Below are 8,893 nucleotides of genomic sequence, written 5' to 3' on the forward strand. Positions count from 1 at the left end.
GGCGGGGCCGAGGGGCGGGGCCAAGGGCGAACGGGCGGGGCAGGGCAGGGGAAGGAAGGTTCTGGGGCTGCCCGCGGGCGCCGCCGCCTCAGGACTGTCGTGCGGCTCTTCCTGATCGCGGCTCCTGGGGGTTGCGGCGGCTCCGGAGCTCGGCGGCCCCCGGGGCTCGGCGGCGGGCGCGCACCGCTGACGGCGGGTCCCGCCCCGCCCGCCTGCCCGCGAAATGGCGGCAGCGGCCGGATCTAGGCCCGCCCGCTGACGCGGCGGCGCGGTGTTCTTCCGCGCGTCAGCTGTCTGTCAGCGCCGCGGAGGGGTCAGCGGCCGCCCCGCGCCCTGGGGCTGAGCGGGGCTCGGCCCGCCCGGCGCCTGGGAAGGAGCGGCGCTCCCACGGGCACGGCCGTCCCGGGAGCGCCTGGGCACGGAGCAAGGCGGGAGCCCCGCAGCGATGGGGTTTGCTGCGTTCGCCGCCGTGCGGATGACGAAGCTAAAGCGCTGCTCTCGCCCAGGAAGAGCGCGGGCCTGGTCTGAGGGTACCGGGCCTGGACGCTTCCTTTAGTGGCGGATGGGCACACGCGAGGATACCAAACCGAGTGTCTCAGTATAGGGGAAAAAACATCACCAAAGGGAAGATACGGTGACGTGGACTGTCAGTCCAAGGGCCAGACTCATCAAAGAGAATCATATAATCATCAAAATTGGAAGTGACCTTTAAAATCATAAAGTCCAACTATCACCTGGCATTGCCCCTAAACCATATCACCCAGCGCCAGTTACAGACACCCCTTTGGCATCTCCAGGAATGGTGACTCTACCACATTCCCGGGCAACCTATTACAATGCTTGACCACCTAAACATTGAAAAAAAATTATTCTAATATCTAATTTGAAGCTACTCTGTCTCACCTTAACGCCATTTCCGTCACAGCAGGCAGTCTAGAAGAAACTGACCCCCACCTCACAACAAACTTTTAGGTACTTCTAGAGAATGAGGAGTAATTTTGTTTACGGTGATACCATCTGTGGCATTTCCAGTTCGTTGGAGGGTTTTTGTTTTGTGCATTATGGGCCAACAGATCACTCTCAGCCAGGTGTTTTTTCTTTTTCTCACAGTAATAAATTGTGCAGGTTTATACATAGTTCTCTACACGGGGAAGGACTCATTTCTGTGAAACAAGAAGAGATTGCCTGACTTACAGCCCTTCTGTAATGATGGGACGTATAAGAGTGACAAACATGGCTTTTGCTGTCCACGGGGGATGTCCACATAACTGCACTGGACTCAGTTTGTATTCTTTATAATGCTATAGTGTTAGTTGTCTTGCTGTCTAGGATACTAATTATTCTTGGTCTGGAGAAGGCAGAATATTCAGAAAAGCTTACTGTGTAACAACATTTTCAGTATGAAGCTTGGCAATAGGCAGCAGTGAACTAGGAGAGCAGTGGGGGTTTTTTATTACTTTTAAAAATAGCACAGTAGCAGGACTGCCATGGTTCTTTAATACAGATATTTAGAAGCGAAATAGTAAACAATGCCTTGTACTTGTAAAGTCCAGTTATCTTATTATGATCTCCTAAGCCAATCCTAGAAACTTCCTTATGTAGGCTTCATTTTCTGCTTAGTCTTTTAATTGTACTGAACAGCATGTTCAGGAAGTGTAATTACAAACTATTTGATTTTCATTCTTATCATCTCAGTCAAGAATATTGCTGAAGAACACCTTGCTGTTCCAGCTTTGGATTACGGGTGCTATTAAACTGCTCCAAATCACCAGCGTGTCTATCTTTGTACCACAGGCATGATCCTCTGCCTTGTAAATTGCTCACAAACTTTCTGAGCTTCATTATGGTTTGTCATCTCAGGAGATTTACATACTTGGCAGTATTCCAGTTCTACATTTTGTAATTATTATTTGAGATTAATGACCTCTAATATGACTTTATATTAACATTTTTGATCAGTCTTGTGATTCACATTTTCTGTATAATGAAAGAAATTAAGAACAGCACAAACATACTGTTGCCAGTGTGTAATTTGCCCTGCTAATTTAAGACAACTGGAATTGTTAATCTGGTAAATCAAGTTTTGTAACGTATTAAATTCAATATGTCTATTAGCATTTGACCCCAAAGAGAATTTAAAATTTATTGGATAGCTCTTGTTTATAGCCATTGCTCAGAAACAGATTTGCAAATTTTAGTTTGCTATACTTGTTTAGGCAAACACTTCATTGCACTGTGCTGGTCATTTTTAAAAAACAAATCTGCCCGCATTTAAACATTTAAATACTGACCTTTGAGAAAAACAATAAAAAATTATGGCTTGTGTAGGAATGAAAAACAAGACATGCAGTCACAGTTCTGTGACCAGTTCTGCAAGTCACAGCACACAGTTCTGCTTGGAGAACATTATACATTCCATTCTCACCTCCTTTTCCTCAAATTGTGATGTAAAAAACATGTATTTTCTCCTCAGTATTTGGAAATAAATAAAACCAAATAATTTTTTTTACTTCACTAGGAATGTTTGGGCAAGAAAGACCTCACAACTGAATATGCTGATGTGCCCATGCCGAGTTTTTCAGTTTTACCACACACAGCATGTATATTCTTTTGCATAAATTCCTCATACGGTAATATAAAATGCAAGAGGTGCAGATGATGGTTAGTGAATAAGGGTGTTGCAACTTATTGTGGAACTATTTGTGTTTGCTTCATTTTAATTTGATTTTTGAAGCTAATCCTCTGAAGTGGCTGTAGAGAGATATTACCATGTCTAATCCTCCACAGCAGTGGAGTCAGGTTAGACCTTTAGAGGTTTATTATGCAAAATAGCTCAGTAGATGTGGCCTGGTAATAAATAGTTTGCACACAAATGCTGAGAGCAAACCAGCTCTCTTGAACCCTGTCTTTAAATTTTGTTTTTTCAAGTATGGTGTTTCAGAGCCCTGTGTGGCCAAGTGATCAATAGCTTCCAAGGGCTGGATTCAGCAGTCCCTTTCAGCTGCTTCCTGGTGGTCCAACAGAGGAATGGATGGTCCAGCCATGAATGGAGCTTGCCTTGTTTGGCTGTTACAGCACTGCCCCTCGGGGACTTGAGGGAAAAGCAGGCCAGCCTTTTATTTTAAAGGTTAACATAGGTTACTTGTACAGCAGTGCTGTTTTAACTTCCGCTTGCCCGAGACCAGCCAGTTTTGTATTTGGAGCATGCTATTCTACCTGCCTTCAAAACAGGTGGAGCAACCAAGCATCCTGGACATCAAGCAGCATTCCATACAGGATGCTTCATATATCTGAAAGGAAAGGGGGAAACAAGATGCGAATGTTTTCCAAAAAGATTTTCCGTTTTAGGAGAGAAAAAAAAATTACTTCAACAATGGATATCTATCCATCTAATCCTTCCAATAGATTACTTTTAGTTCCTGTTTGAAACACTTCAGCTCATGCTGCTGGAAAACAAAGTGCAAAGATGAACAACAACAACAACAGCTTCTCCCTGTTTGCATGTATTACCAGGCCTCAATTTTCTCTTCAGCATCCTGTCCAACTTGTTTTTCCTTTAATTACTGTAAATCAAGCTTGCAGCCAAATCCTTCTTTAATCTGAGCAAAACTCACCTTATTGAGGACCCTTTTGATTCAGTGGATACCACAAAGAATAAGATCACAGGAGAAAGCTGATAAAATAAGATTGTTCCATTGGCCTTTTTTTTTCAACAGGACAACAAAAAAAGGGGTGAATTTGCCAAGCACCATTCCAAGACAGTGGAAAAAACAGGTTTGGGGATGCCATTGGGTTCCACTTGATCTGTTTCAAATTCCAAAGATCAGCAGGCCTTTCTGTGTAGCTGGGGACTTCTCCCCTTCCATGAGGATGACTAGGTCAGAGTTACAGACTTGTCAGTGCATGCTTAGTTCCCTGGCTGTTGCATCTGTGACCATTATGTCTCCTTCTGTTAGGAAGAAGAGGTAGGCAAGCTCCTTTCACATCTGGAGTGAAGGCCAAAGTCAGTGTGTTTAGGCAGCAGTTAGTTTTTAAGAAATACCAGATAAAAGGTAACTTTATTGATATTCCAATATCAATAAACAATGGCCAGTTCTTCATCTCCCATTGTTTCTTCAACAGATTCTCTGACATTTTCACTGAAACAATTCCCAAGCTAATCCATATTTCCTTTTGAAGAAATACCAGATGAAAGGTAACTTTATTGATATTCCAACTTGGCCAGTTCTTCATCTCCCATTGTTTCTTCAACAGATTCTCTGACATTTTCACTGAAACAATTCCCAAGCTAATCCATATTTCCTTTTAATTAGAAGTGCTTTTCGTCTCATGGAGCAAAATGCTGAGTCCCTACATCAATCCAAGTTGTTGCAACTTTGTGTAGGGAGTTGGAAAGTCTAGTGTTTAAGTCTACATAGGACTCCCAGTGAAAACCTGGAGTGCTTTGTTGAATAATGATATGCTAAGTTTTCATGGTTTGCACAGTCATGTGGGATTCACAAGAGCATAGAACACTTCAGTAACTTACAACAAGATAAATAGATTGAAGTCCCCCACAAAATCTTCTGCTCTTCAGGATTTTGTATAAAATTTTTTCTCTTCTCTTGAAATCCTTCCAGAAATAAGGGCTATTTTACAAGAATAAACATATGACAACATAAAATTTATGCTTTTTTCACTAAAAATTTTTCACTAAAAAGCATAAATTTATGCTTTTTCACTCTTGCTAAGCAAGAGAATCTCTGAAAATCACTACAGGTTATTTATTAGTATGCATACAGAGTATCCCTCTTTTTTTTTTTTTTTCCCCCCAGCAAAACTACCATTTGATCTAGATGAAAAATATATCCCTGTCAAGTCACCAGCAGTTTTTGTCAACAAGAATGTTCATTTTCTGTGCTGATTCAGCTCTGTGGATATTGAAGCATGAAAGTCAGATGAGCATGTGCGTGGTGTAATTATGATGCCAAATTTGAAAACTGAAATTTTTTGTTGTCGTGCAGTTACTAACTACCTCTGTTTCCTTCTTTTGTGTGAATTCTTTACATGCCTGAATAAACATAGATAATATAAACATATGTGGCAAAATAGGAGGGGTGTGAAGGGCTGAGCAATTATCCACTGTTGCTAAAATAAGGTAACACAGGCTGAATTCAGCAGGCAAACCCCCTCTCTGGAGCAACTCAGGAATTTTATCAATTTCAGGAGGCTAGGGTACATTGGTTGGAGACCTTGTCAAAAAGGTGTTTAATGGTGACCTACTTTACCCAATCCCTTTGGAAGTGGTTGCTTTTCCTTGTTATACCTGTTTTTTGTCCCCTCAAGCTGCCTTCAGACTGCAAGCTGTCTGTATGGGTTACACTGTTACTGAAAATGACCAAGCTCTTAACAGCAGTTTTCAGCAGCAGGTAATTTGAGCTATTGTGTTTACTAAAGGAGACATCAAAGGATTCTCTGGAGCGCTTTCAAGATATGTCTATTTTTATTACTTTGATGTAATTGATTACTAGTCAGATTTGGACCATCCTCATTCGGTTGCCACTCCAGTGCTTGTTCCAGGATGCAAATGTACTAAGCAAACCACAACCTTTGAGGAGTGTTTGGGTTTAAGAAAGGATTTGAGCAGTGTACCTAATAGGCTTTAAAAGTTGCTAGTTCAGATAAAATGCTTAAAGGTAATTACTCAAACAGGCCAGTTAAGGTGTTTCACAGGCTCCCCAGTATGGGCACGGCTGTTCAGGGGTCACAGCAGGCTGTGTTGGTTGAAGCACAGGCTTCCATTCACCTGCCCAGCTACATGCAAAGTACAGTTTTCATTGTTTGACTAGAGGCACAGGGAATGAGTTAGCCTGAGCTAATCAGGACACTGATGGTGTACTTCATACACTGAAGTAGAAACTGTCTTTTATCTCCATAGGTTTCCCTGCAGAGATCAGCCAGAAGACCTGAGGCAGAGGCCCTCCCTGAACCAGAAGCCCTAGTACCATTGATGTCACAAATGGCCTGCAGCAAACTACTTCTCCGGACCATGCCTCCTTCTTCTGAGGCCATCCTGCTAGTGAATTGTTCACATATTTGTAGCTAAATAAACACTACACTTCAGCAGAGGCAGCAGGTTGACTTGTTGTCACTCTTCATTTAGAGGGGTTTTTTTCTTGAACATTCTTTCTCTCTCTTTTTTTCCCTCCCCCCATTGTATTTTATACAGAAAAATGCTATGTTTCTCTGGGGAAATTATTGCAGTGTCTTGTAGAGTGCTTTGTTTTAATTGCTTGATGGTGTATTGACTTAATTTAATGATTTAAGAAAATAAGAAAGTCCACAGAAATACTTCAGGTTTTTTGTTTGGTTTTGTCTTTGAACTGTCAGGAATATATGCTGTTTATTTAGACAAGGGATTTAACTAGCCAACTATCATTGGAATGAGGAGTCATTTTACTTTCTGTCCTTTTGAGCAATCTCATCTTTAAAGATTTGCCTGATCTTTTCTTTGGTATGTTCCAGTTAACCACAAGGTATCCAAGAGCTTACTTAGACCTCAAATACCCAGGTAATTACAGCCAAATATATCTCTTAGAAGGATGGCATATTATTCTTTTTTGCTGTCTTATTGTAATTTGGCAAAAATTGTTGCTTACTCTAAGTCACCAATACTGAAATTAGCCTGTTATTTCATCATTATTGTTAGGAGGATGGACCAGGGCAGTATTTCTGAGAAAGTGGGTTGTGGCAGACGTGGTAGTAATGAAATATGGCCAGGTATTGGCAAGCTGCTGAAAATTTTGCAAATCATAAAGCAAAGGCTACCTGGCTTCTGTACTCCTGCTGACTTCTATTCTTCAAGGTCAAGCATGCTTTTCAGTTTTTCAAGAAATACTACATGGATTTGTCACTTTTCCAAGCAATAAATGTGAATGTTTTTATAAAGATAATGAGGACTGCAAATGTTTTGGTTTCTTTTGCTTTGGAAAATGGGATATCATCTTGTAAAAAAAAAATACTCCCTGCAAAATACCCTCTTAAGGAGTTGGTAGTAGAATCCAAGATACTAATTTTCTCAGTCATAGGGATTTAAATTCAAAATTACAGCAGAAAAGATAATTTCCTTCCTGAGTACTTGGTGGCTTATCTTAAATGATTTTATGATCTCCATTTAGCTCCCATATAAGAAAAGCACTGCTACAATAGAAATGGAGGACTCGAGTACTTGGAGACTAAATTATACCCTTATGCATTCATCATTCAGGATATTTGACAGTATCAAATCGTGTTGGACAGGCAATTTGAGGGACTATGTGCATCAGTGGTTTCTACTATACTTGTTTCCTGAATAATCAAAACATTTCTGTCCATTAAACTGTCAAAGTAACTCACACAAAAATAAAAAAAAAAAAATACCTAAACAAAATTAATTAATTTCTCTTGGGAAAACAGTTTCAAACCTTCTAAGTGTTTTAATAAATTAACTATAGACAATATCACAACATAAGCTTTCAATAAATGACTTTCTGTTCTAAAATAAAGGGATCTTTTCCTAGTCTCCAAAAGCACTCTCCTAGCATGTTGTTCAACATGAATGCCTCTCAATTATCATGTACCTTTCACAGCCATTAGGATTACATTTCCTTTAAAGTGAGTTCTGTAAATTTGGGGGTGATATGTTTATATCCTACAATTTTTTCCCCCTTTGAATCAGCAGAGAAAGCATCTTATTAAAAAAATATTTACAGACCATATAGCTCTGTGCACTGGGCTGGAGTACAGAATTTATATAAATTTCTGGCAATATCTTTAAAAGTAAATGAAGTAACTTAAAGGTCTAGGGCATAGCCAGCTGTGTAGATCTAGAAGTGCACTGTGCTATAACTGAATTATGGTCCAGAAGATGGGGAATGTCTTGAAAAAAAAATAGAAAAGAAAAAACAATAGTAAGATAGGCATAAGTGAGGCTGTATTAATCTTATTTACCAGCTGTAATACTATTCCATGTCATTGCCTTGGAATCAAGATAGCCACTTTTTCCTGGCTTTCATCTCCATCTGTTGGACATACACTTGTCTATACTAAGAGGCATGGTGTTTGGGGGCTGAGGTTTTTCTTTTGCTCCTCTTTACTCTTGTGAGATGACAGAGAATGAGTATGGGTTACTGTCAGTGCCAGTCCTGACTAACCTTGAAAAGGGGAAATCTCCTCAGCGCTGTTGTTGCACAGCTGTCTGAGAAGGGATGACAAACTGCCCTTTCACTGCAGTGTCACTTGTGACACAGGTAGAACCCAAGAGGAGCAGAGTGCAGCCCTGCAGCAGGGATCATCTACTCTGTCCTCGGCAGGGAAGCTGGTTGTTCTTCTGTGCTATAATTAGCCAGTGCCAAAGAATGCACATTGCATCACAGGAATTAGTTTTGTGGCATTCTCACCTTTGCCTTCCAAAATGAAGGAAATACCTTTCAGTGACAGCTCTTATGCCAAGGGAGTAAAGTACTAAGGGAAAAAAGATATCCTCAGATATCTGGTCAAGAATAGACAGCCTTCACTCATCAATGCAGTTTAAAAAGGAAAGGTGAGTGGTCTGTTGCTGAGAATATACTGACATACATATGTACATATATATATATATATATATATATATTCTTGTCCCCAGAATTCCCATTATGAGCACAGCTTGTAGTGTTTTATAGTGGTTTTACTTCACATATGTTCATTTAACAGTGTGTACTTCCCAGATGATGTCACCTCTGTCCTCTGTAGGTCCTTTAGTGAAGGGGAGAATGTATCTGTTTTCCATCACTGCAACTTCCTTCCAGGGGACAATCAGGGATTTTGCAGTCTGATTTCTCGCAACAAACCAGGCAGAACTTGCTACAAATCAATAACATATCTGGTCTCTTATGAA

Source organism: Onychostruthus taczanowskii, unplaced genomic scaffold, assembly GCF_017590055.1.
Source record: "Onychostruthus taczanowskii isolate IOZ18803 unplaced genomic scaffold, ASM1759005v1 scaffold82, whole genome shotgun sequence".
In the NCBI taxonomy this organism is placed as follows: domain Eukaryota; kingdom Metazoa; phylum Chordata; class Aves; order Passeriformes; family Passeridae; genus Onychostruthus; species Onychostruthus taczanowskii.